This window comes from Centroberyx gerrardi, chromosome 17 (genome assembly GCF_048128805.1).
Source record: "Centroberyx gerrardi isolate f3 chromosome 17, fCenGer3.hap1.cur.20231027, whole genome shotgun sequence".
In the NCBI taxonomy this organism is placed as follows: domain Eukaryota; kingdom Metazoa; phylum Chordata; class Actinopteri; order Beryciformes; family Berycidae; genus Centroberyx; species Centroberyx gerrardi.
In genome coordinates this window covers 26,195,883-26,223,642 of record NC_136013.1, presented here as the reverse complement: position 1 = coordinate 26,223,642, position 27,760 = coordinate 26,195,883, and the positions used below count along the sequence as shown (strand labels likewise).

Here is a 27,760-nt window from a genome sequence, read left to right as displayed (position 1 = left end):
ATTCGATTGTACACTCAACTAATCCTCTTTACTATTATACACTTCATTTCTAATTGAACTTTGAACTCGTTATTAAAAGATAGCACACTCTGATCATGCTTGCATTATAAAATGTTGTACTTGACTAAAAAGTACACCCAGTAAGAATTTAGAAATGCGCCATGTGTATTGTGGATGTGAGACCCAGCCCAGATCAAACATGTAAATGTTAAACAGAATTTTTGCGCAGAGGCAATATTGTAGTCTATGAAGGTCTACTGAGACGTGGTGATTGCTGGTTGAAAACTTAACCCAATACCCCGCCAGGATGACTTGAAATATAGTCAGCCATGGCAATTTTTGCTAGTCTCCAAGGAGACTAAATACATTGTTTCAATGTGAATCTTCTTAACCATAATCATGGACCCTTAGCATTTGCTGGTATCGCAGGTTTAAAGATTCCAACCGTTCTGGTTACCCCCAACAAAAAACAAGAAACATTTGATCTTTAGTTGACAGACCCAGGTTTAAATTTCCACAATGGGGTCATATAGCAGCGGGAATTTTGCCATCAAGCTCTGCAAAAAACGTATTACTTTTACTAATCCCACCCACTAGGGGCACTGTTTAACTTGATTTGAAAAAGGGTCTGAAAATGTCATACATAATAGCATTGTTTGTTGCTGTCCCGACAGACTTTTCCCTTGCAATGCATTGGGTTGCATAGCAAGTAGTGCAGCTCCAGCTTGCAAACTATGGGTGTCTGTCTTCACATTACCCAGAATGCTTTGCATGTACATTCGATTGTACACTCAACTAATCCTCTTTATTATTATACACTTCATTTCTTATTGAACTTTGAACTCGTTATTAAAAGATAGCACACTCTGATCATGCTTGCATTATAAAATGTTGTACTTGACTCAAAAGTACACCCAGTAAGAATTTAGAAATGCACCGTGTGTGTTGTGCGTGCGAGAGCAAGCCCAGATCAAACATGTCACTGTGAACACTTGACATTGTTCTTTCGCAGAGGCAATATCGTAGTCTATTGAAAAATCATGGATCCTTAGCTTTTGCTGGTGTCGCTGTTTTAAAGATTCCAACCGTTCTGGTTACCCCCAACAAAAACAAGAAACATTTGATCGTTAGTTGACAGACTCAGATTTAAATTTCCGCTTAATCATTTTGGGTGTTTCAGCTTTGCTCTAACAGGTTACATTTGTTAACTATTGCGTTTGTAAAGGTGTTTTCTGGTTTTTATTTATGAGAGTATTTCCAGTTGTAATCTTTCTTTGCATTTTCATGGGTATACACTGATATTAAATGAAGTCTGCTGGGGTTATTTTCAGCCTGAGTGATATGTCTAACCCAGTTGAGAGCACTCTTAGATATGGGTTTGCGAGGGGCCGGGGAGTGTTGTCATTTTGTCATGGGAGGGGTAGGCTTGTAGCTCCCGTATTAAATGAAAATGAGAACACAGTTAACCAGTCAGTGTTGGGTTCACCTGTGCGTCCTACTGCCAGTTCTACACCCATTACACACGCTAACCCTCAACCTGTTCAAGTCATTACTACTGAAGCATTTGGTGGTATTATTGCTGATTTGATCAAACAGATTGGTGAAACCGTCACTGCCAGTTTGCACATCATGCACCAGCCCAGTGGTAGCCATTCCCAGTCTCCGTCTGCACACCACTCTCCAGGGTGTGCTGAAGCTTCACAGCTTCAGAGGTGATCAGTCTGACAAGTTTTCCATACGTGAGTGGGAAGAAATGATGAGGAGATATGTAGCCAGGATGAACTATAGTTCACACAGTGAGATGTTCGAGCCTGTAATGAGCCGGCTGACCGGTAAAGCGAAAAATATCGTCAAAGTGCCACTACTCATGTCCAGCATACTGTCAGTGTGTCAGCCTGCAGTCAGGGCATGAATGTTGTCTCCCCACTATGTCATGTCAGTGAACCTCAGCCTCCGCTATCATCTTCTGTGGCGAGTCATCTCTTGTCTCACTCTAGGTTCACCACAGCTCGTGGTGGTCAGCTACATCCGACCCCTCCTGTGGTTAACCAGTCTCTGCCTCCGGTAATGCCAGTTTCTCAGACTGCTCCTGCTTCCACCACTCCTGCTGCTGAGCCCAGCCTTCAACAAGTGGTCACTATGTTTGAAAAGTTCCTCACGCTGTGCACTGCAACCCTTGCAACTGCTGGCCAGACACGGCCTCGTCAGTCCCAGCACTCAGGCAACCAGTCCAGTCCTTCATTCAGAGTGTGTGGCACTAAGGAACATTCCACCTATATGCACTGCAGGCTTGACAAGCTATGTCGTCACTGCCTTCGCCCTGGTCACTTTAAGGGTGAGTGTCCGTTCTCCTCCCAGCCCACGGCTATATCAGCGCCTTCTCCCTCTGCTGCTCCTTTAAACTAGCCAGCCCATGTGGTGAGAGGGGTAGCATGGGCAACGATGGAGTAACCCTCGCCGGAGAACCTGATTTGCAGTCTGTATATGTGTTACATTCAGGCTATGGCGCCTGTTCTCGGATGGAAACTCTGGACCAACACATACTATAAAAACATACTTTATTGGAAAAGCTCATCAATACAGACAGGCCAGGACTATGGAGAGCTCCTCACGGAGACATCTCCCTGACTCGCCTCTCCAGTCCAAGGAACCAGAGAGGAACAACCCCCTCCCCCCATTCCGGCAGCCTTTATCAGTTCCCCACAGGTGCAACATATCAACCTAATAAGAGATTACATACATTTAACCATGCATTTAACTACTGACAACAATAATAACAACCCCCCTCTCCAAAAGCATAGCAATAACTTATTTAACTTCACTGATCAGAATGAATTGATGAATTAACGTTAGCAACAGAATCAAGAATGCAAATGAATTGAACATGTATTGGCCAATACAAATGTTAAATAAAGTTACACTTCCCCATTAATATCCACATCTCATTTAGATCAGACTATATTAGGTGGGTTTAAACACATGAGTGTGGGTGCATATGTATGTGTGTGCATGTGTCCACCCCACCTCCTCTATTCTGACAGGGCAATAAGCCCGTGAAGGTTTCCCTTCACATTTCCCACCCCGTCAGCTATCTCCATAGAAAGGGTTTCTTGTTCTTTGTCTTAGTCAGTTCTGTCAACGGATAGGCAATGTCAGCGAAGTCTGGCACAAATCGACAGTACCAGCCAATGAGACCCAGAAAGGACTTCACCGCTGCCCGTGTGCCAGGTCTAGGACAGTTCTCGACAGCTGTGACTTTGTCAACTTGTGGTCTCAACCCCCCCATACCCCTGGGCCAATGCTGTAGCCCAGATACTGGACTTCTTTTCATGCCACAGCACACTTGGAACCATTCACTGTTAGCCCCGCCCTCTGTATCTGCTCCAGCACAGCTTCCAGGTGCTGCAGGTGCTGCTCCCAGGACTGGCTAAAAACCACCACATCATCCAGATATGCAGCTGCAAAGTCTTCACAGCCACGTAAGACCTTATCCATTAATCAATGAAACGTAGCTGGCGCCCCCTGCAGGCCAAATGGCATGGTTGTAAATTAAAATAGTCCAAAGGGGGTCCAAAAGGTCCAGGTGTCTGGATTCTTGGGCTAATGGCACCTACCAGTAACCTTTACTCAGATCCAGTGTAGTTAGGAACTTTGCAGGGCCCAACCGGTCCAGAATGTCAATCAATCCGTGGGAGTGGATAACAGTCAAAGCTTGAGGCCTTGTTTACCTTCCTGAAGTCCACACACGGCCTCCCTTCTCCATTCTTCTTTGGCACTATCACCAAGGGACTACTCCAGGAGCACTCCGAAGGTACCACCACTCCTAACCACAGCATAGCATCCACTTCCTTCTTCATAGCTCCCAGCATACGCTCCGGGATGCAATACATGCGCTGACGGACTGGTGTAGGATCTAGGAGGTGAATGGTATGCTCTACTACCGATGTAAGTCCAGGTTTCTTTGTGAACAACCCTGGCCTGCCCAACACCTTCTCCAACTCTGCCCTTTTCTCCTCAGACAGGTGGCTGAGGCTCGGCTTAGCCTCCTCATCATCATCACAGGACAGTTCATTACATGTGTTGGCATTCCCAGAGAGATAATAACAGACCAGGGTAGTAATTTCATGTCTACTCTATTAAAGCACATGTTTAAGTTCCTTGGCATTAAGTCCATACGCAGTACTCCATATCATCCTCATACTGATGGATTAGTGGAGTGTTTTAATCAGATGCTCAAGCGAATGCTCAGAAGATTTGTTGAGGAATCTGGCAATGACTGGGATGCTTGGCTTCCATATCTCCTGTTCGCGTATCGAGAGGTGCCTCAGGCTTCTACGGGGTTTTCCCCATTCGAACTCTTATATGGCAAGACTGTTCGGGGGCCCCTGGATGTACTGAGAGAGACATGGGAGGAGCCGGCCGATGTCACACCCAAGAATGTTGTCTCTTACGTCCTGGCAGGGCCCATTTCAGGTGGTGCGTAAGGTGGGGCCTGTAACATACGAGGTCGACTTGGAGAAGAAAGGGAGGTCACAACAGGTTTTTCACGTTAACCTGCTCAAGGCCTGGAAGGAGAGAAGGGGGGCAGTAGGGGACAGTGAAATACATTGCACAGAACACAAATATGATGTACTCAGGATTCAAAGATATGGTTTCTACTACTTTTCACAGACATGCCATCTGCTTATGTAAACATGGTGTATGTGTATTTGCAGGACATGACAATAACTTTTTAGTCAAACAGCCACAACGACGAATGGATCAGAATTTCAGAATCAGTTTTAGTTATTTATCAGTCAAAGTACTGTTTAGAATAGAAAAGACTTTTTGAAAACAAGTTTTCTATCTGCCAAAGTGTCTAGAAGAATAATTTTGTTGGTGTCAAGTAGTGTTATTGTCAAGCCTAGCATGTGTGTGTTACATGTAATGTGTGTGTGTTTCAGGTCAGTTTGAAGTGGTGTCTGCGACAGTGAACCACCATCATGGCGGGATGCGAGCCAACTACACGGTGCAGAAGTGTAGCATGTTTCAGCGTCAGGGTGAGACGATGCTGCACTCTAAAACCTACTACATCGCTGCCATGGAAACAGACTGGGACTACGCTCCAGACCGCACCTGGGAGACTGACGTGTTCAAAGGACCGGCTAACAGGTAGCAGAATGTTATATAGGTTATCGGATGTTGGCTTAGTGTCGTCCACCACTGATATGATGGAGGTGAGTATATATGACTTTACTGAACAGCTTCAGGGTGTCGGTATGTAAAACCTGCCAACATGACGTTCTCCATGCTCCACAGAGCGCGTTGACTTTTGAATGGATTCACCATAAAACAATCAATTCAACTTTATTTCAATAAGGGAGAACGCGTGCGTCAGCCATTGAGAATTGAACCTCGCCGATTTTTTCGCTTGGACGCAGCCATCGGACGCGATGCAGCACGGACGCAACCAGGGTAGGAATTTCGCGGCAGCCACGACAGCCATGGCCGTCGTTGCCCCTCGCTCTGGCTGTGATGCCCGTACGCCCCTACGGCCACCATGGCATTTGTGCCCTGCTACTGTCAGAGTCAGAGGAATAGAATGGTATAAGGCTCATTGGTGTCAGTACTTCGATACAGCCACCAGATGGCGACGAAGAGCCAGAGATCCCACCATAGAGCTCCAGTCTGTCTGGACTGAAATGGCTGGTGAAAATCCCCGGAAGATCAGAAACAGTCTCAAACTTACGGTAGAAACGTGAGTAACTACATTACAGATTCTGAAAGCTGAAGACCCCATGTTTTCAAAACAGTATAACATTCATATCTTCTATAAATAGACCATCTTCCATTTTTCGTAACTACACCACGGGGGTGGACCCGGTAACGTTACTGGCTCCAAATCCTCTTATTTTACTCAATGGCCTTTGTGCCCTGGAATGTGGCCTTTGTGCCCTAAAAATTTTTTGACACCGAAGGCCAAATGGCCTTGCCCCTAAAATGACGAAATTCCAAGCCTGGACGCAACGCAACGCAACGCAACGCAACGCGGACGCAACGCGGACGCAACGCGGACGCAACGCGAGCAGTGGAGCATCTTTCAGTTCTGGTAAAGGAATCATTCCTTCGATGGCTGACGGCTGATGGCAATGCCTGGTGAAGAAGTTCATTAGTCTGGGTTTCAATGAGAGTTTTAGTGTCCCATGATGGTCTACATGCTGTTTCAGAGGCTTTTCAAGCCTGCATGTGTGTGTGTTCTGTGTCTATATGTGCAGGTATTAATGGTCTTCTGTATGGTAACCAGATTGGTTTGAATGTGGAGGTGGGTGATAAGGTTTACTGGTATCTGATGGGAATGGCAATGAAGTGGACATACACACTGCACACTGGCATGGCCACAGTGTGGAATACAAGGTATACACACACACACACACACACCTACACACACACACACACACACACAGGACATGTCTACACCTGCATGGACACAGCATGGAGGAGGTAACACACACTGTAGAATCAAACACATGTTGGGTATGGCATGTATCCACAGGGCAAAGAGCGTTCATACACACACACACACACACGTGGAGGTGGAGGTCCTCATGTGTTTGAGCTGTTTCCATCCACCTTCCAGGTAAAACCTCATCATCTCAGGAGATCTTCACACTTTTTGATGGAAGTCGCATCTTAACTGCAAATAAACACAAAAATATCTAAAAAATGACCATGCAATTTTTCAGTTAAAATCCTGCAAAATTAGAAACTTGTCATCAGTAATTACAGGAAAACTTGACAGTGCTTTGAGATTTTGACAAATGTGAAGCCTGGAGCAATGAATCAAACTGTCAGACGGTGAAGATGCTCCTCACTATGCTGGAACTTGGCTGCTCCACTGTCACGTCACTGAACACATCAAAGCTGCCATGGAGACTCTATACTGTGACTGAAGAGTGTGTGTGTGTGTGTGTGATTTATTTACGTTACGAAAGAGACAGATAGAGAGAAAGAGGAGAGGAATCTTTGGCTGAACAGTAGAGCGGAATGGATCAGCGTCTGGAAAGAAGGAAAAAACCCATACATGTAAACAAACTCAAAATACTGGCTCCAAACAGTCATTTTGTATGGAAATGTGTATTTTCATAATTGTCTGACAGCTTTGATAAGACAAAAGGTGCCTCATGTGAAACACAGTGAAGTACTATGTAATGTAAAACGGCTTATTCACTTGAAATAAAACCAGATGATGGCTGTGTTGCATGAATGAAATGATTTGAGCCAGGAGGTCAGGTTGAACACACATTGCTTCTTGATTTTTTTTCTCTGAAATGTCTGCTGAAGCCTACATTTCAGTGATCTGTGTGTTTTTTGAGTGTGTGTAAGAGAGGAAGAGGGAGGGAGAGAGGAACAAAGTAACAAAGATGAAGGTATTTCCCTATCATGATCATCTGAGCATGAAAATAAATGATTTTGAGCATGAAAGATGACTTGTTTTTGCAAAGAGCCATTTTCAAAAATACAATGAATGAATGATTTGTGACCAAGTGTAGAAAATGTGAGCAAGAAAATGCTGTCACATCATCAGCATGTCAAATATATAGATGGGGGTAAGCAGTGATGGAGGCCTAGTGGTTTGGTCATCAAAAATAAACAAATAAATAAAACAAAAAAAAACTAAAAATATATAATAAACAAAGTTTGATACAACTTACTACAGGCCAACTATGAATTTATATCATGAAGATTTTTGTCACCTTAAAAAATGGGTAAACTCTTCCACAAATGTAAAGTTGGTCAAACTGGCTTTAGGTGGTTTACTCTCCTACAGAAATGAGTCCAGACGGCCAAATGCGCATTATTAGTATATTATATATTTATATATATATATATAAATATATATATATATATATATATTTTATATATATATTAGTATATTTATTTACAGATAAAAGATGAAAGATGTCAGAAAAAGAGACATTGTTGTAAAAAGGTCCAGTAGGCTAGTTATTTTATGGTTCTATGTTGCTAACTGCTATTTCTTGGAGTCAGAGAACAGCTGTGTCACATGTGATGCCACAGTGCAACATTCCCTGTTTAAATGCTGTTTCGAATGAGAATCATCACTTGTCCCAACAGACTTGACCTGAGAGCACGCTTCGACTGAAGAGACATTTTCACATCGACGGCTATATTGATTTGTTCATTCATTTATTCACTTATTAATTCATTTATTCTTTCATTTATTAATTTCTCGTTAATTCATTCGTTTATTCGTTGTTTGTTTCGTTTTTTGTTTTTTGTTGTTTCATTTTCACAGCAAAAGCCCGACCTGGTTAGGACTTGGCACCATGGGTAGCTGCCTCTCCAAACCGGTAAGATTGACTAATTTTCATCTTTGTAGTGGAACAAATGTGTCTTTCTTGTGCGTTTTCACAGTGTAACTTGAGCTACAAGTAAGAAACTTTGTGAAGGATGTGAAATGCAGCTCAGAAAAAAGTCGTGTGTCAACTGAGATGTGACGGTTCCGAGTAATACACAGTAATTGTTTCATTAGTTATGAATTATTGTGGATTTTTATGGGTCCGTGGGGTCAAAGTGTTGCTAGTTAACGGAGCTTCCCTCTAAGCTTCTCTACAGCGCGCGGACACTGGACTTGTTATTTGTTTGTTAATTATATTGAATGAAGCACGCGCTTTAGCTCGAGCCGCTGTTCTGTGGTTGGGTTGGACTTTAGAATGCTTTTGACCTCAGAGCGAACACACACACACACACACACACACACGTTACGTTTCAATATTTAGAAGAAAAAAATGGTTTCTGCAGCAAAAGCCACGACCAGCGATATTATCTGTTTAGATAAATAAATAACTTTATTTAGACTAAGTTCTTTACAAAGCAAATAAGATATTAAATATATAGCCTACAGTAAAACTGGATAAAAGGGAAAAAATTACAACAGGGATAAAACAGGACATACAATTGTACATTATTATTAAACAGGGGCTATTCCTAAACTAAAATGTCTCTATTATGAAATAAATTATTATTATTATTATTATTATTATTATTATTATTATGTCTGTTATGTGTTATTATGTATTATGTCCTGAAGTACTCATACTCCAATTTAGTAAATACTGTGTGTTTCAAAAGTGACTATACATTTTTTTATTAACAATTAGGCAAAATTAAAAATTAATAACAATTTTATGCTTCAGGATCCATTTCCTCTGTTCAGTCGTCCAGTTAAGTGTATCTGCAGGAAAAACTGTTTAATAATACAGTAGAATATTAAAAAACTGTATCACATTTATTTGTATTCATACATTATGATGAAGACATAGTGTCGAAACCATGGTCGAAACTCTGGCTCAGTAAACTATTATGTAGATCCCATACATGTGTGCTGCAACTCTCACTCAGCAATCTGGTGGAAGAGTCTTGCTGCCTTCAAGTGCTCCTCATTTGCTCGTACTTTTGAATGTTCCAGTCGTAAATACAACTCCTTGTGTATTCAAGTACTTTTTCAGTCAGAAATAACTAAATTGACCCTGCAACAAAAGTAGCTTTTTTAGTGACTATTTTAGAAACCAGATGGTACAGAGCTACTTTGTGCTACAACAGCAGAATGAAGAGGAGAATATTCACAACAGTTTTGTAATTGATATTTTAATAAGTGTATTAGCTAAAGTTGTTGTGCGTAGCACCAGAAGTTAAACAAAAAGTGAGAATGTCACATCTTGACTTCTTGGTTATCATTGGTTATCAAATTTCCCATTGGTATTTACCATTTTATTGGGTCGTTCAAGCGCGCTCTCTTTTTACCTAACTAAATAAAATTTTCATTTTTGGGTGAACTGTTCATTTAAGACAGCTAAAATCCTCCAAATAAAATTACAAAGCACTTTGTTTAAATTCTTGATAATATTTATTGGGCCAATGAGACATAAACAGATCTAGATATTCCTTCTGCTTTGGACAATGATACCAGACCAAACAAATGAGTCTCTCATTAGCCATGGATTGAATTTTTTCTTCAATTGAACAAAAATAGGATTAAAATTCAAATTACTTCTCTGCTGTTCATCTTTATATATAATTATACCCAGGTACGTTACAGTATTTTGAAATTCACCTTGTTCTTTCTAACAGGCTGTTGATGATGGCACGTGCCATACTCCTAGCCGTGCCTCATCCACTGTGGGGAAGAGGCGCTCTTCTCTCCGCCTTTCTCCCCTCTCCTCTCCTTCCTCCTCCCCCTCCACCACTTTTTCTTCCTCCTCCTCTTCCCCCTCCACCCCTGATTCTCCCTCCTCCTCCTCTTCCCCCTCCACCTCCACCACTGTTTCTCCCTCCTCCTCTTCCCCCTCCACCCCTGTTTCTCCCTCCTCTCTCCTTTCCACCCCCATCTCTTCCCTCTTTGCCTCCATCTCTTCCCTCGAAACTGCCATCTCTTCCCTCTCCACTGCTATTTCCTCCTCTTCCCCCTCCACCCCTGTTTCTCCATCCTCCTCTTCCCCCTCCACCACTGTTTCTCTCTCCTCCTCCTCCTCTTCCCCCTCCACCGCTGTTTCTCCCTCCTCCTCTTCCCCCTCTCCCTCCACCCCTGTTTCTCCCTCCTCCTCTTTCCCCTCTCCCTCCACCCCTGTTTCTCCCTCCTCCTCTTCCATCTCCACCTCCACCATTGTTTCTTCCTCCTCTTCCCCCTCCACCCCTGTTTCTTCCTCTTCTCCCCCCTTCACCACTGTTTCCTCCTCCTCTTCTTCCCCCTCCACCACTGTTTCTCCCTCCTCCTCTTCCCCCTCCACCACTGTTTCTCCCTCCTCCTCCTCTTCCCCCTCTACCTCCACCACTGTTTCTTCCTCCTCCTCCTCTCTCCCCTCCACCACTTTCTCCCTCCTCCTCCTCTTCCCCCTCCACCTCCACCACTGTTTCTACCTCCTCCTCCTCTTCCCCCTCCACCTCCACCACTGTTTCTCCCTCCCCCTCTTCCCCCTCCACCACTGTTTCTCCCTACTCCTCTTCCCCCTCCACCACTGTTTCTCCCTCCTCCTCCTCTTCCCCCTCCACCTCCACCACTGTTTCTTCCTCCTCCCCCTCTTCCCCCTCCACCACTGTTTCTCTCTCCTCCTCTTCCACCTCCACCCCTGTTTCTCCCTCCTCCTCCCCCTACACCACTGTTTCTCCCTCCTTCTCTTCCCTCTCCACCTCTACCACTGTTTCTTCCTTCTCCTCCTCTTCCCCTTCCACCACTGTTTCTTCCTCCTTTCCCCCCTCCTCCACTGTTTCTCCCTCCTCCTCTTCCTCCTCTACCCCTATTTCTCCCTCCTCCGCTTCCCCCCCACCTCTCCCACTGTTTCCTCCTCCTCCTCTTCCCCCTCCACCACTGTTTCCTCCTCCTTTTCCCTTTCTACCCCTGTTTTTCCCTCCTTCTCTCCCCCCTCCACCACTGTTTCTCCCTCCTCCTCTTCCCCCTCCACCTCCATCACTGTTTCTCCCTCCTTCTCTTCCCCCTCTACCCCTATTTCTCCCTCCTGCTCTTCCCCCCCCACCTCCACCACTGTTTCTCCCTCCTCCTCTTCCCCCTCCACCACTGTTTCTTCCTCCTCTTCCCCCTCCACCCCTGTTTCTTCCTCTTTCTCCCCCTTCACCACTGTTTCCTCCTCCTTCTCTTCCCCCTCCACCACTGTTTCTCCCTCCTCCTCCTCTTCCCCCTTCACCACTGTTTCTCACTCTTCCACCATCCGCCCCTTGAACTCTAGCCTGGTAAGACCATCCTGATCACGTGAACTCACATTCCGTTTCGCTCCATGGATCAGTCTGGACTTCTAGCCACCCACATCGATTTCCTGAAATTACAATGTAACCGGGCCAATCAGGGACTGTGTCGTAGTTGATGACGTAACCGGGCCAATCAGGGAGGGACTGCGTCATAGTTGATGACGTGAAATACAGGCCGCCGCTGGCAAAACAGTAATGGCGTCTCCCGAAGCAATGAGCGGTAACATTAACGTTAGTAGAGTAAACACAGCCATAAGTGCCGTTATTGCAGAAATAGACTCAATAACAACAATTAAACAAGAACAAGAGTATGCACTAGCGGAGTTTCTCGTTTTCGCCGTTCTTCTGACTGTATTTGAATTTGGATTCGCTGATTGGCTGAAGGAGTTTGTCTGTCAAGGCAAGTACTCCCGCCCATTGAAATCGATGTGGGCGGCTAGAAGTCCAGACTGATCCGTGGAACGAAACAGAATGTGAGGTCACGTGATCAGGATGGTCTTACCAGGCTACTTGAACTCCTCATCAGATCCAGACAGCCAGGATCTGAGTGTGGAGAACAGCACCATCGACAGGTAGAATATGACGCAGGCTAATTAAGGCAAATGATATATTTTTACTGTGGCTTTCCAGCAGGAATCCAACCATCACTGAGAGCTCCATTCTCTTCCATTATTCAATTTGTCTGGTCAAACCAACTTAAAGGGACACTGTGATGTTTTGATGTTTTGTATTTGTTCCCACTAAATAGGCTACTGCTTGTTAGCATTGCTTTCATTCATTCATTATGGAATTGGTTGCCATGGGTAGCCAATGAGGTAGCTGTCGACACATCAGTATCCATGACTTTCCATGAATGATGCTGCCAATACTAGCATGCCATTGTTTAGTTGACTGAAGCGTTTAGTTGATTCCCTGTTTTGTGTCCATTGGCTGAAGAAGAAAAATAACCCTTCAAGTCAAAAAGTCAAGGTTTCCCTTTAAGGCTTGTTTTAAGTGAATGAAAGTGGTTCCTGCAATGCTGAGAAATGTTGTGGGGTGATATTAACATTTTGAGATGAAACTGTAAGCATCATGTATGCCTCAGTATCATGGTCAGTGTGCCTGTGTAGGTGCTTTGTCCTAAATGAAGGTACACTGTTTTTTTTAGGATTCCAGCAGTTCCTGAGGCGCTTGGCCAGGAAGCACCAACTGAGTCTCCTGGCATCGCTGCCACAGCAGGTACATTTAATAACAGATATGTTATGATATGTTATGATATGTATGTATGTATATATGTATATATGTATGTATGTATGTATGTATGTATGATATATATAGATTTAATTGTCCATATGCCACTCTAAAACTGCTCTCTCATTAGTTCATGTTTTTCTCCTCATAAGTCTCCTTGGAGCTGCATTGCTCTGGATCTCTGGAGAGGTATTACTGTTTTTCTCCATGATCTTTCATGGTTTCTCATACAGCAGTGGAAACCTAGGACAGTTTGGGGCCGTATCCACAAAGCTTCCTAGTACTAAGAGTTGGTCCTAGTGGTGAAATTCTAAGAAAACTCTTAGCGTGATGACGTTTTCTAAGAATTTCCCCTTAAAAGTAAGACTAAATCCTAGTAAAGATAAAAGCTATTTACAAAGCATCTTAGCCCTTAAAAGAGCTCATAAGGTGGAAAACTGTTAAGAGTAGAGAGGAGGACATTTAGGAGCTTAGGAGTTTCTTAAGGAGAGGAGAAAATGGCTGAAAGATGCAGAAAAGACGCATTAATACTATTGTTATAAAGTCATCACAATATTAAGATATTTAGCAACAGGCAAACAGTGCAGCAGTGATAATTTAGGTCTATGCAACCACATAGTAGAATAATCACACAAACAATCACAGCTCCTTCACAGCCTCATATTGTGACGCAACCTATTTAATTCCCACTGGACGTGCGCACCATGCACCAACAAAACAGCAGCTATGGATATAGTGAGTTTTCTCTGTATTGTCTGATCACTGATGGGACACACGTCCGCATCATCTGCAATATATCCTCTTGTTCAAAAATCCTATTCATATAGGCTTGCCAATATAGTCTATAAATTATACTAATACTACTGAGTCTTGAGCCATTTTCACCAAATCTTAATATCAAATTAGTAAAGTATAATAACATTACTGCATTCACCCAAATAAAGGCATAATGCGTCAACCTGTGAGGACCGTACCAATATTAAAAAGTACCGTTCGTATGGTTTTCAAAGATTTTGTCCAATGAGCTCTATTTTTATTTTATTTTTGATAGTATAAGCAAACCACGCGTTAATATCGAGTAAATTGTGTTTTATCTTGTGTGATTCCTTGTGTTCATTCTGGATGACAAAAAGAGGCGTGTTGATTTTTCTTGATCAACCAATAACAGCGTCCAAAGAGAGTATCACAACTAGCAACGGGGTCAACCACACCTCCTCACTAAGATAAAAGTTCTTGTCCATTCCTTGCTCAGAGTTGCTCTGAGAACTTTCCTAAATCACTCCTAAGCTAGGACTCCTTGCTAAGAGGTTTTAGGCTAAGATAAGAGCTCTCAATGTTTGTGGATACAGCCCCAGATATGTTGCTTAGAGATACATTTCCAGTGAATATTCCTGTTTTTCTGCCTTTGGCTCCATTCTTTTTTTGTGTTGCTGAAAACACGTCCCTGCTAGTCTGCCTCTCTCTTACCCAGCCCCTCTCTTTCTCCTTCTCTGTCTCTCTCTCTCCATCTTGTAGGCCAGTGCAGGCAGAGGGCAAATCCTCGTTCAAGTCCAGGAGCCTGCTGTCGTTCTTCAGCTGGTTCAGGAGGAGCAAGACCCAGAGAGGCCAGAAGAAGCAGCTGGGGTATGAGAAATGAAATTGAATCAGATTAAAAGATCAAAAATGAAATTGATCTACCTTGACTCAAACAAACAAACAAACAAACAAAATCCAAGTGGGAAAATTGTAATTATTCTAATTGCACTTGACAGTATTAGCATATTGTAAAAGCAAAAAGTTTTAGACTGAGGTCATCTCTAAGACTTGGCAGAGTTAATTTTCTCATCACTGCCTATTTAGTTCATCATGCCCATTTGGTAGACTGGACAGTTTGGCTATCTGAGGTTCAGATAAGTCAGTCATATCACTGCCATTACAAACCATGAATTTTCATCAGGTGATGTGCATAGTTTCAGTCAGATTGGTTTTCACAAAGAATTGCTCTAGGTTCATTAAAAGCAGCTTGGGCAACAGAACATATTATAAAGTTATTCTATTTTTATTGATGTGCTTTTTGTCTCAGGTTGCCAAACGTTGGGAACACCTGCTTCTTGAACGCCACTCTCCAGGCCCTGTACAGCATCCCCAGCTTCTGTGCTGACATCATGGGGCAGGAGGCGCTGTGGAGCCCCAAGACCAGAACCAGCCTGAAGCTGCAGAGGTACAGTAGAGCAAGAGATCTTCACCCCACACACTAGGCTACAGGTTGACTGAGTGATTCATTGCTTTACTGATTGTTCCCTTGGTATTAAAAGCAAGTCATAAATACTTATGCTCTCAATCTCCTGTTCTCCAGGTACTTTGGGGAGCTGTACAAGGCGAGGCAGGGTCACAGCTCCTACCATGGAAAGAGGAGGCTGCTGAGGTCAGTCAAGAGCAGCTTGGCCATGTTCAACGAGGAGTATGTGGATGACTTTCAGCAGATACAAAAATGAGCCTAGCGTTCATGATTTCTTTTTTACTGCAGTATTTGTATGATAAACATATTTTAATGGCTTGCTGATCTCTTACAGGATGCCCACGAGTTCCTGATGCTCTTCCTCATGGGCATGAAAATGCAGGGCGAGACGCAGCAGGGGATGTCCACAACACCGGACTACGTTTGTCCCGCTCAGAACTTTGAGTTCAAGCTGCAGTGTGTCCGCACCTGCTCCAGGTAACTCAACAGCAAACTGCATTTACTATATTCATGATGTTTTATCTGAACAATCACAGAATTAAACATTAAACAACAAAGTATTATCACTGAGGTTCACAGAACTGTCCGGTGATCTGAGTTAAAGTATTTTTCTCCTCCATGTTTGTTTTTAAAGCTGTGGTAACAAAGTCTTCCAGGAGGAGGGGCACAACAACCTGTCTCTGGACCTCTCCTCCTGCCTGACCGACAGCCTCGCACTCTACTTCAAAGTCAGTATACACAGGATCAATTCAGTTCTAAATACACACACACACACACACACACACACACACATCTGTGTTAGTGACTCTGTGTCTTGTTCCTTAGGCATCAGAACTGGAGTGTACCTGCCGGCAGTGCCTTGGCCACCAGGCGACAGTGTCTAGAGGTTTCCTCACTCTACCCAGGTAAGTCCCATACATGAACCTGCCCATGATGTTGTAAACTACACTGTCTTTCTATAGTATGTGTTAATAGGCTAGTGACAATGCCCCCAAAATTTTGCCCTAACCCTAACCCCTACCGAAGGTAAAACAAAACACAACAATGTTTTTCCTCATCTCTAAGGTCTCCCGTATATGAAATGGATTCTTGTATAAAAATATTTTACTGCAAAAATGGTTAAATTGATAGATATTGTTACACACCCCAAAACTAAAAATGAACCAAAATATAGCCTGGCCATATGGGAGTTGAGACATATAAACTCATGTAGATTAATAATACAAGCTCCGAGAGCTTTCAAACTTGACATGCTAGCAGTCAGAAAGTTGCTTAACCTAATAGAAAAAACTGGATGTGAATATATTGATGCATGTAGAAAATAAGCGGAAATGTAAAAAATGAATATCTATGCAGAATGTTCTCATTTACTTTGTAGTAACTCTGCCATGGATTGTCATAGAAACACAGATGAGGGCTTGAATCCAGCAATATCACATGTGTAAATGTAGCTTGCATAGTCAGGGAGTTACATCACTAAATGTATGAGGTGTCCCAAACAAAAGAAAACAAAACATTGACATAATGAAGTCTCCAGTCCAAAACCCATTATTATCATTATCAGGGGTGAGAAGAATATTGACAAATTCAACTCAAGCAGAAGTAATGATACTACAGAGAAAATTCACTTGAGTAAAAGTCAATTAAATTTATGAAATGTCCCAAACAAACGAAAATGAGAAATTGATATGAAGTCTGCAGTCTTCATAAAATACACGCAAATCCAACTAAAGTATAAGTTATGCTACTGCAGAGAAAAACCTACTAATATGTGATTGATTTAGCTTGCCTGGCTGAGGGACCAACCAAGCTCCACTCATCTGATGCTCAAGGTCATCCTCACAGCAAATCAATCAACTGAATCAAGTCTGTTTGAGTTGATCTCATGTAAAACACTTGGCTACTGTTAGGCTACCGGTTGGATCCAGCTGTAGCTATAGCTGTATGGTTATCTTCATGGATATCTTCATAACCTGACCAGGGCCGGTTTCAGCCTGCTATATTAGGGTGGGCTGGTAGAAATAATAGGGGGGCAACTTGGGCGGTAGGTAGTCCAGAGGTTGGAGAAGCAGACTAGTAGTCCGAAGGGCTACTGGGGGAGCTACTGTTAGGCTACTGTTGTGGTTACTGTCCCTTTAAAAATATTGTGGTCACTGCCCTTTAAGAAAATTGTTGTTACTCCCCGTAATGTAATCCTGAGGTAAAAGTATCAAAATTTTCATGGTATTTTTATCATTATATGTTGCTATTTCCTTAACATTCCCACCCAGTTAGGCAAAAATAAAATGAAAATTGAATCACATTTCATAATCTTAAATTATATTTGTTAATAAAGGCTAATCAAATTTCATATTTGCTAGCTTGATCACAATCGCTACCAGTTGCTAACTGGTCTATAATGCATTATAAACATACTTATAATGCGTTATAATCTGCTTATAGCACTGTATAATTATAGTTATAAGCACTCATAAATATTCATAATGCTTTATAACAATAATCATAACACATTATAAAGCATTTTGTAATGACTTATAAGGTCAAGTATCATAATACTTCATAATTGCTGGTCACTCACTGACTTTTTTCGCAAGGATCATAGTGCATTCAGTCCACATTAGAGCCACAGACCCCCATTTGATGAGATTTTGTCAAATCTGAGAATATTTTTATTGTCAGATATGATTTTGTCCAGAACTCCATGACTGTCTGTATTGCAGGTAGAGAGCTAACAGAGAAACTATGATCAGAACAGTCATTCTTCTACATTCTCTAACTATGTTAACTTCTTGTAAATGAAATAATGCTGAAGTTTAACAATTCATCAGTTTGCTAGGGACCCCCTGGAACCCCCTCAAGGACCCCTGGTGGTCCCCGGACCCCACGTTGAGAACCACTGCCCTAGGGTGACCTCACTTGAAGTGCCCCCCTCCTTCCACTTTACATGCAAAAAAGTTAAATTTACTATGGCAATAAAGATCATAAATTTACATTAACTTAAACTATACAGGCTCAACACACATACTACAGACAAATATAAGACAATGTACTAACCAACAAATTACTTTACACCATAGATTGACTACAAATGCCATTTTAGGCTTTACACACAGAGCTGTACTGTATCAAATTTGAATGCAACTCACATCAAAGACATGTTAAAAATCATTGTTTCCAACATAAATTTTCAAAGGCCTGAATGAAGACTAAATGCCAAACCATTACAGAGCATGACTAAAAAAATCGTAAAACAAAAAAGAAAAAGAAAAAATCATTGCAGACATCTAATGCAACTTCAGCTCCACAGACAAGGCCCCACATACCACCAAATAAAGCAAGCTCAATGTAGCAAGCAGTCACTTCAGGTGAGGTGATGTGACAGTGGGAACTGCAGAAGGTGAAAGGAGCAGCACATTCAGGGATGGACTGTGACTTTAGTCCAGACCAGTCCACCGCAATCGGCCAGACACCAATCATCCTTGCTGGTGATTTCACAAACACAACCTGTCAGCTCCGCGGCTCAGATTTAACTGTGCCTGTCATTTGATGTGAGTTTGTTTAATGTGGCACAGCTTCCCGGTTGGGTGGAGTTTGCGTTTTTAAGCACTGTGATTGGCCCAAAGGTCCAAACACCGGCCAGCCGGCAAACTTGGTGTAAAAACTAACCAAACCAGTTGTTTAAGCCACCAAAACTTGTATAACAACCGGTACTGCTCCGTATTTATTTTTTCAGCGTGTTCTGTCGTCAGATTCACTCCCGGATTGCCGTTCCAGTGCAACCCTCTCACTCTGTTTATAGAGTAGATAGAGCGGCCCACCGGGAATTCTCCCAGTAGTCCAATGGCCAGTCCATCCCTGAATGTATTGCAATGCGTAGGCTATTAGAAATTATGGTTGTTATAAGCATCACAAACCGCGCATCCAGTTCAAAGAGAAAATCTTTCCACAAGCATCAACTCGACCAGTTCGTTCTTCACTCTTTTAAGTTGTGAAAAAGATCTCTCACCCTTACAGTTAGTAACAGGCAGGTTAAGAAAAGCCTGACTGCGGCAAACAAACTTGGGAAAGTAGTTTTCAGCCTACCTTTTCGCAGCAGCTCTTTCGGTGAACGGCTTTTCTCTTACCGCACAAAATGCTTGAACTGGACAAGCATTTTTAGTATCAAAGGTTAATTTTGGCCGTGTATGCATTCCCGCCAGAGAGTAATATATAAAGAAAATATGACGAAACTTTTAAAGGTTTAATTGTGGTTTGAATACTGTGATGCCCCCCAACAAGACAAATTGGCTGGTGCCCCTGGGCACTCGCCCGATGCCATATATGGATAATCTGGCCCAGGCCTCTACGCACCCCAGCAACGACTCAGGCCTGCAGCGATTATTTAATTTGAATTTTTATCTATTATTCCAAAGACTGTTGTTGAGTCTGTGTGTATCCACAATTGCTGTATTTCATTTTGAGAATAAGCTAAAGAAAGTAAGATTGGTCAGTTAATTTTAAGGTACACACTTTGCCTCTGTGGAATGTAAAAGATTGATATTGGAATATCTGGGTATTTGCTTTGATAATTGGAAGTTGTTGTTTTTTATTTTCTGTTTTTATATTTCACATCTTGCTAGTTGCATAACTAAAGGCAATTGGTTTGCATTTAAAGTATCTGGTGTTGAGTTGTGGTAATTTTATACAGTCACATATTTCAAAGGGGGACATTGAGTTCTGGTTAATTGTAGTAATTGAAATTCTTAGTAGGTATTGTTTAAATTCTTTAAACACTACTAAGTGGAGGCACCACCATTTATTAATTCAGAGAGATTTACTTATTTAATTGTCAAATTGCAGTACTCAATTTATGTTATTACCCATTAAACAAATAAATTAATTTACATTTTGTGTGTTCTTGCATAGATTTAATGATATTTTTTTTCACTTTACTTAAAGCAAACAATGACCACTTATAGTGACTTATAACCAGCTTGTAATGTATTATATCTGCCAGAAAGTGTTACGTATATTTTCTATATCACTTTGCGTTGTGTCTGTTTCCTTTTTCTGTTGAGAAAATAATTTTGAGACTTTTGTAAGTCTTGAGGTGCTGCTGGAATGGTCCTTCAAGTATTGCCAGCCTTTCAATCTCATTTGTGAATGCTTTGTAAGGCATAGATAGTCCTCACTTTAGATGAGGTCACACAAAATACTTAACTAACAACTAGTAAATGCTTTCTAACTACCTGAATTAAACAGGAATTGCAGTATTAATAAGCGTTTATAAAACACTCACTAACGATTAGTGCATGTCTAAATCATTATATGGATAAATGCATGCATAAATGTACATCTAAATAGTTTGTCAATCATTAACTTACATTTTCTAAATGATCTTATGAACCATTAACAACTCCTAAATAACTGGTTTGTAATTGATATAATACTTAATTTAGAAATGGTGAATCCATCATTTATAAAGTATGAAAATACAATCATTAAACACATTATAGATTAGCTTATTAATCAAGAATAAAACATTTATAACTGTGTTTATGAATTACTTACTAATGTGTATTAATGTAGGAACAATGCTTTATAAATGATGAATTAAGTATTTACTAATACTTAAATAATGCTTCATAGCGTGCAGTTATTATAAAGTGTTACCATAAATTTTAATACAAAAATAGAATGACAATTTAATATTTAAAAATCCAAGAACAAAATAATCATTCCTGTTTGGCCAGCCACCCGGTACTGTCTCCGCCCTGAGACCCTCGGAGTGCCTGAGCGCGCTCCCACGCTCCACCGCAGCCCCCAGCAGAAGCGCCTGATAAGAGTAAAGACAGAAAAGAAAAAACAGCACCGCAAGCCAGCATGCAAAACCAAATCACTCTAAATAGGAAACATGCAGTTCCTTTACCACTACAAACCAAACCATGTGCACAGTTATGTCTTATCACTATACCACCTGAGGTGGGAGATGAGTGTCCCTTCCTCCACCAGCACCCCACGCCGGTAGCTGCAACGGAGATGGAAGCCACCACCCAACAACCCACCCCGGCTAAAGAGGAGCACACCGACAAAATGTTAGTACAAAACATCGGAGCAGCTAGCGCTGCTACATATGGCGATAGTCTTGTATGGCACGATTGTCAACACTGGCCAGTTACTCCACAGCAAACAATGTAAACGATATACTATTTGAAATAAAAGAAAAACCCTATAGGAAACAGTGGCTGATAGCCCAGGGGGTTCCCCAATTTTTTGAGTAGGCAACCAGATGGGAAAAGTAACTGGCTAAGGGATGTTTGTGGCAGCAAGATAAATTTTTCCGGTGATGCACTTTTTAGCAAACCTTAAATATGTTTATGAAAGCATAAAATAACATGAATAAACATTTTTATTAAAGTCTCAATGCTCAATTGAAAAATAAACGGATAATCTTTATTAATTGTGAATGTTTAATGGACTTTCTTGAGTCAGTGCAGAAATGTAATTTTTAATTGTAGGAAATAAGTAACGTTAGGCTAAAACAAAAATATTAACAACAAAATCGTAATAAATATAGGAAGAAAGTTCATATTTCAGTCTTCTCAGAGCAATACTAGATCTCTCTCCTGAGCACTACTGCACTCACAGAACTGACTTTGGAAAGTGTTGCCATTTTCTGTGGGCAAAGCAACTGTCGTTTTTCCAGTTGTGTGAAGAGACAGTTGCCACTCTGAACGGGGATCTTTAAGAACAAGCACTATGAATTTCAAGGTTTTAAAGGTGAAGGTTTCCGCCCAATGTGGGCTCAAACCCACGACCCTGAGATTAAGAGTCTCATGCTCTACCGACTGAGCTAACCGGGCTCTTCCGCCAAGTCACTTAGACACTTCTCTCACCGAGCAGTGATAGAAAATGTTCAACATTGAGGATTTGCACAGACTCCCGATTGCTAGAAATAAGATTTGCATTGATAAAAAGTACCGTAATATTGCAAAGTAAAGACAACAGTGTAAGGTACTGCTGGGATTTGAAGCCAGGGTCTCCTGTTTACAAGACAGGCGCTTTCACCAGCTAAGCCACAGTACCTTCTTGTCTGATTCTGTACAAAAGTAGGAGGTGCCTTGTAAGCCCACCCTTTCATTGTCAAGCCAAGAAATGTTTTCTTCTTTTCTCACTAGAGCAGCTGTACCTGCTGTTTTAAGATGCGGGAAACATATTCGGGCAGGTCTTTTAAGAGAAAATGCACATCCCCGCTACTTTACGCCATTTAACAGCGGCCGTAACTTTAACTAAATAAGAGGGGGGTTCTCGACTGTAGCCAGGTGATGTTCAAATGCAATCAAGTTGGGACAGGATTCAGCTATCCATTCAAAGTCTACAACGAGCTAGCAGGGGTCTGTACGTCGAAGATTCACTACTTCTTTCAGGTGCTGGCATTCGAACCAAGGTAAGACTTGTTTTGGGGAACACAATACAACAACTTTAGAAAGTGTTGCCATTTTCTGCAGGCAAAGCAACTGTTGTTTTTCCAGTTGTGTGAAGAGACAGTTGCCACTCTGAACGGGGATCTTTACGAACAACCTCAAAGGCGCACTATGAATTTCAAGGTTTTAAAGTTGAAGGTTTACACCCAATGTGGGGCTCGAACCCACGACCCTGAGATTAAGAGTCTCATGCTCTACCGACTGAGCTAATTGGGCTCTTCCTCCAAGTCACTTAGACACTTCTCTCACCGAGCAGTAATAGAAAATGTCCAACATTGAGGATTTACACAAAGTCCTTGTTTCAGGTGCTGGACTTCGAGCCAAGGTAAGGCTTGTGTTGGGGAATAAACACAACAACTAAGAAACCTTGCCACTACGGAAAATGGTGTCATTTTCTCTGGACACAACAACAGTCTTTTTTCCCATTCAGTGAAGAGACAGTCGGCATTTCGAAACAGAATCTTTAACAACAATCACAGAGGAACAGTACGAAGTTAAAGGTTACAAAGTTGAAGGCAAACGCCCAATGTGGGGCTCGAACCCACGACCCTGAGATTAAGAGTCTCATGCTCTACCGACTGAGCTAACCGGGCTCTTCCACCACCTCACTTAGACACTTCTCTCGCCGAGCAGTGATAGAAAATGTTCAACGTTGAGGATTTGCACAGACTCCCGATTGCTAGAAATAAGATTTGCATTGATAAAAAGTACCGTAATATTGCAAAGTAAAGACAACAGTGTAAGGTACTGCTGGGATTTGAAGCCAGGGTCTCCTGTTTACAAGACAGGCGCTTTCACCAGCTAAGCCACAGTACCTTCTTGTCTGATTCTGTACAAAAGTAGGAGGTGCCTTGTAAGCCCACCCTTTCATTGTCAAGCCAAGAAATGTTTTCTTCTTTTCTCACTAGAGCAGCTGTACCTGCTGTTTTAAGATGCGGGAAACATATTCGGGCAGGTCTTTTAAGAGAAAATGCACATCCCCGCTACTTTACGCCATTTAACAGCGGCCGTAACTTTAACTAAATAAGAGGGGGGTTCTCGACTGTAGCCAGGTGATGTTCAAATGCAATCAAGTTGGGACAGGATTCAGCTATCCATTCAAAGTCTACAACGAGCTAGCAGGGGTCTGTACGTCGAAGATTCACTACTTCTTTCAGGTGCTGGCATTCGAACCAACAATACAATTGTGGGGAACACAATACAACAACTAAGGAATGCTACAACTTTAGAAAGTGTTGCCATTTTCTGCGGGCAAAGCAACTGTCGTTTTTCCAGTTGTGTGAAGAGACAGTTGCCACTCTGAACGGGGATCTTTAAGAACAACCTCAAAGGCGCACTATGAATTTCAAGGTTTTAAAGTTGAAGGTTTACACCCAATGTGGGGCTCGAACCCACGACCCTGAGATTAAGAGTCTCATGCTCTACCGACTGAGCTAATTGGGCTCTTCCTCCAAGTCACTTAGACACTTCTCTCACCGAGCAGTAATAGAAAATGTCCAACATTGAGGATTTACACAAAGTCCTTGTTTCAGGTGCTGGACTTCGAGCCAAGGTAAGGCTTGTGTTGGGGAATAAACACAACAACTAAGAAACCTTGCCACTCCGGAAAGTGGTGTCATTTTCTCTGGACACAACAACAGTCTTTTTTCCCATTCAGTGAAGAGACAGTCGGCATTTCGAAACAGAATCTTTAACAACAATCACAGAGGAACAGTACGAAGTTAAAGGTTACAAAGTTGAAGGCAAACGCCCAATGTGGGGCTCGAACCCACGACCCTGAGATTAAGAGTCTCATGCTCTACCGACTGAGCTAACCGGGCTCTTCCACCACCTCACTTAGACACTTCTCTCACCGAGCAGTGATAGAAAATGTTCAACGTTGAGGATTTGCACAGACTCCCGATTGCTAGAAATAAGATTTGCATTGATAAAAAGTACCGTAATATTGCAAAGTAAAGACAACAGTGTAAGGTACTGCTGGGATTTGAAGCCAGGGTCTCCTGTTTACAAGACAGGCGCTTTCACCAGCTAAGCCACAGTACCTTCTTGTCTGATTCTGTACAAAAGTAGGAGGTGCCTTGTAAGCCCACCCTTTCATTGTCAAGCCAAGAAATGTTTTCTTCTTTTCTCACTAGAGCAGCTGTACCTGCTGTTTTAAGATGCGGGAAACATATTCGGGCAGGTCTTTTAAGAGAAAATGCACATCCCCGCTACTTTACGCCATTTAACAGCGGCCGTAACTTTAACTAAATAAGAGGGGGGTTCTCGACTGTAGCCAGGTGATGTTCAAATGCAATCAAGTTGGGACAGGATTCAGCTATCCATTCAAAGTCTACAACGAGCTAGCAGGGGTCTGTACGTCGAAGATTCACTACTTCTTTCAGGTGCTGGCATTCGAACCAACAATACAATTGTGGGGAACACAATACAACAACTAAGGAATGCTACAACTTTAGAAAGTGTTGCCATTTTCTGCGGGCAAAGCAACTGTCGTTTTTCCAGTTGTGTGAAGAGACAGTTGCCACTCTGAACGGGGATCTTTAAGAACAACCTCAAAGGCGCACTATGAATTTCAAGATTTTAAAGTTGAAGGTTTACACCCAATGTGGGGCTCGAACCCACGACCCTGAGATTAAGAGTCTCATGCTCTACCGACTGAGCTAATTGGGCTCTTCCTCCAAGTCACTTAGACACTTCTCTCACCGAGCAGTAATAGAAAATGTCCAACATTGAGGATTTACACAAAGTCCTTGTTTCAGGTGCTGGACTTCGAGCCAAGGTAAGGCTTGTGTTGGGGAATAAACACAACAACTAAGAAACCTTGCCACTCCGGAAAGTGGTGTCATTTTCTCTGGACACAACAACAGTCTTTTTTCCCATTCAGTGAAGAGACAGTCGGCATTTCGAAACAGAATCTTTAACAACAATCACAGAGGAACAGTACGAAGTTAAAGGTTACAAAGTTGAAGGCAAACGCCCAATGTGGGGCTCGAACCCACGACCCTGAGATTAAGAGTCTCATGCTCTACCGACTGAGCTAACCGGGCTCTTCCACCACCTCACTTAGACACTTCTCTCACCGAGCAGTGATAGAAAATGTTCAACGTTGAGGATTTGCACAGACTCCCGATTGCTAGAAATAAGATTTGCAATGATAAAAAGTACCGTAATATTGCAAAGTAAAGACAACAGTGTAAGGTACTGCTGGGATTTGAAGCCAGGGTCTCCTGTTTACAAGACAGGCGCTTTCACCAGCTAAGCCACAGTACCTTCTTGTCTGATTCTGTACAAAAGTAGGAGGTGCCTTGTAAGCCCACCCTTTCATTGTCAAGCCAAGAAATGTTTTCTTCTTTTCTCACTAGAGCAGCTGTACCTGCTGTTTTAAGATGCGGGAAACATATTCGGGCAGGTCTTTTAAGAGAAAATGCACATCCCCGCTACTTTACGCCATTTAACAGCGGCCGTAACTTTAACTAAATAAGAGGGGGGTTCTCGACTGTAGCCAGGTGATGTTCAAATGCAATCAAGTTGGGACAGGATTCAGCTATCCATTCAAAGTCTACAACGAGCTAGCAGGGGTCTGTACGTCGAAGATTCACTACTTCTTTCAGGTGCTGGCATTCGAACCAAGGTAAGACTTGTTTTGGGGAACACAATACAACAACTAAGGAATGCTACAACTTTAGAAAGTGTTGCCATTTTCTGCGGGCAAAGGAACTGTCGTTTTTCCAGTTGTGTGTAGAGACAGTTGCCACTCTGAACGGGGATCTTTAAGAACAACCTCAAAGGCGCACTATGAATTTCAAGGTTTTAAAGTTGAAGGTTTACACCCAATGTGGGGCTCGAACCCACGACCCTGAGATTAAGAGTCTCATGCTCTACCGACTGAGCTAATTGGGCCCCTCCTCCAAGTCACTTAGACACTTCTCTCGCCGAGCAGTGATAGAAAATGTTCAACATTGAGGATTTGCACAGACTCCCGATTGCTAGAAATAAGATTTGCATTGATAAAAAGTACCGTAATATTGCAAAGTAAAGACAACAGTGTCTCTAAAATTGCCATCATCTTAAATATTTCCTAATGTAATTTGTATTCTTTCATTACTGAAACTAGATTAAATATATTATTGTTGTCCAACAGATGGCAAGAAAAGGTGATCCCCTCGTGAAACCAGTCCGATGCAGGTTGGTGCTCCTACTAGAGGCTGCACTTCTTCGCCAAGCCACAGAAGTTGCTGTAGGTTGTATTGGAAATGCGGAATCACAGCGCACTGACTGTAAAGTATTAGGCTATCAGTGCAGCACCGTTCTGTGTGCACATGCTGTTTGGTGGAAGTGCTATTGTCTTATTGCTGCTTAGTTTTACATTGATTATTGTTGATGTTAACGAAAATGCGTGCTGTGTCTGTTCACTATTGACTTAGCTGATGGGGGCATACAATGACAACGCAGCAACCTAGGCCTCAATTAAGACAGGCAGCAGTTACGTAGTACAAGACCTATTTCACACGTTTGTAGTCTGTATTTACTGTGCTTCTTTTTATGCAGGATGAACTTGATGAAGTTGTCAACACATGGAATTCACACAAAATCAGACAAAGATCAAGTGATGACGCGGCGTCGGGTCGGCCAGTTGTGATGTACTCATTCCCAGAGTTGCACAGTGCTGAGGATAGAGTCAAACCTATTGTCATGGAGGAGGTCACTTTGTGTAAGGAAGAGTGTACTCCCAAAGTTTCCGTGCGATGAAACTGTTTTTGAACTGTGTTGTCTACTGATGGAGGAGAATGGATGGGATGCTCCAGCAGATCCACTTGCTGCAGCTGATCTGTACATCATGTTAAGAGAGGAAATACAGCAAAATATTTGATCAATGGTACAAATCCAATTTTTACTAAATACAAAGGAAAACATGCAGTTTACCCCAGTCACATAATTCAATAGTAGTTGTCTTATCTTGTAAGTACTCTATGGACAAGTGTTGCTGTGCTGCAGCTAATGTAAGAATGTAAAGTAAGACAACTGTTCCAGATTAATGCATTTTGGGTGCAAGCAAACAAAATGCCAACTCTTTTTATTTTGTCATCTT

The 27,760-nt window shown here is 42.3% G+C and overlaps 13 non-coding genes across 13 annotated transcripts; 1 reads left to right on the top strand and 12 right to left on the bottom strand.

Annotated features, from left to right (window-relative positions):
- The first annotated feature begins 217 nt into the window (after nt 1–217).
- Nucleotides 218–358, top strand: LOC144542707 (U4 spliceosomal RNA). Its single transcript, XR_013507404.1, has one exon. It is a non-coding gene; the product is annotated as a U4 spliceosomal RNA (small nuclear RNA).
- Nucleotides 359–21,978: 21,620 nt separating this feature from the next.
- On the bottom strand, nt 21,979–22,050 carry trnak-cuu (transfer RNA lysine (anticodon CUU)). The gene has a single exon. It is a non-coding gene; the product is annotated as a tRNA-Lys (tRNA).
- Nucleotides 22,051–22,199: 149 nt separating this feature from the next.
- On the bottom strand, nt 22,200–22,273 carry trnat-ugu (transfer RNA threonine (anticodon UGU)). The gene has a single exon. It is a non-coding gene; the product is annotated as a tRNA-Thr (tRNA).
- Nucleotides 22,274–22,814: 541 nt separating this feature from the next.
- On the bottom strand, nt 22,815–22,887 carry trnak-cuu (transfer RNA lysine (anticodon CUU)). The gene has a single exon. It is a non-coding gene; the product is annotated as a tRNA-Lys (tRNA).
- Nucleotides 22,888–23,191: 304 nt separating this feature from the next.
- trnak-cuu (transfer RNA lysine (anticodon CUU)) lies at nt 23,192–23,264 on the bottom strand. The gene has a single exon. It is a non-coding gene; the product is annotated as a tRNA-Lys (tRNA).
- A 149-nt stretch (nt 23,265–23,413) lies between these two features.
- trnat-ugu (transfer RNA threonine (anticodon UGU)) lies at nt 23,414–23,487 on the bottom strand. Its single transcript has one exon. It is a non-coding gene; the product is annotated as a tRNA-Thr (tRNA).
- Nucleotides 23,488–24,041: 554 nt separating this feature from the next.
- Nucleotides 24,042–24,114, bottom strand: trnak-cuu (transfer RNA lysine (anticodon CUU)). The gene has a single exon. It is a non-coding gene; the product is annotated as a tRNA-Lys (tRNA).
- Nucleotides 24,115–24,418: 304 nt separating this feature from the next.
- On the bottom strand, nt 24,419–24,491 carry trnak-cuu (transfer RNA lysine (anticodon CUU)). Its single transcript has one exon. It is a non-coding gene; the product is annotated as a tRNA-Lys (tRNA).
- Nucleotides 24,492–24,640: 149 nt separating this feature from the next.
- Nucleotides 24,641–24,714, bottom strand: trnat-ugu (transfer RNA threonine (anticodon UGU)). The gene has a single exon. It is a non-coding gene; the product is annotated as a tRNA-Thr (tRNA).
- A 554-nt stretch (nt 24,715–25,268) lies between these two features.
- trnak-cuu (transfer RNA lysine (anticodon CUU)) lies at nt 25,269–25,341 on the bottom strand. The gene has a single exon. It is a non-coding gene; the product is annotated as a tRNA-Lys (tRNA).
- Nucleotides 25,342–25,645: 304 nt separating this feature from the next.
- Nucleotides 25,646–25,718, bottom strand: trnak-cuu (transfer RNA lysine (anticodon CUU)). The gene has a single exon. It is a non-coding gene; the product is annotated as a tRNA-Lys (tRNA).
- Nucleotides 25,719–25,867: 149 nt separating this feature from the next.
- trnat-ugu (transfer RNA threonine (anticodon UGU)) lies at nt 25,868–25,941 on the bottom strand. Its single transcript has one exon. It is a non-coding gene; the product is annotated as a tRNA-Thr (tRNA).
- Nucleotides 25,942–26,498: 557 nt separating this feature from the next.
- Nucleotides 26,499–26,571, bottom strand: trnak-cuu (transfer RNA lysine (anticodon CUU)). Its single transcript has one exon. It is a non-coding gene; the product is annotated as a tRNA-Lys (tRNA).
- Between the last annotated feature and the right edge of the window lie 1,189 nt (nt 26,572–27,760).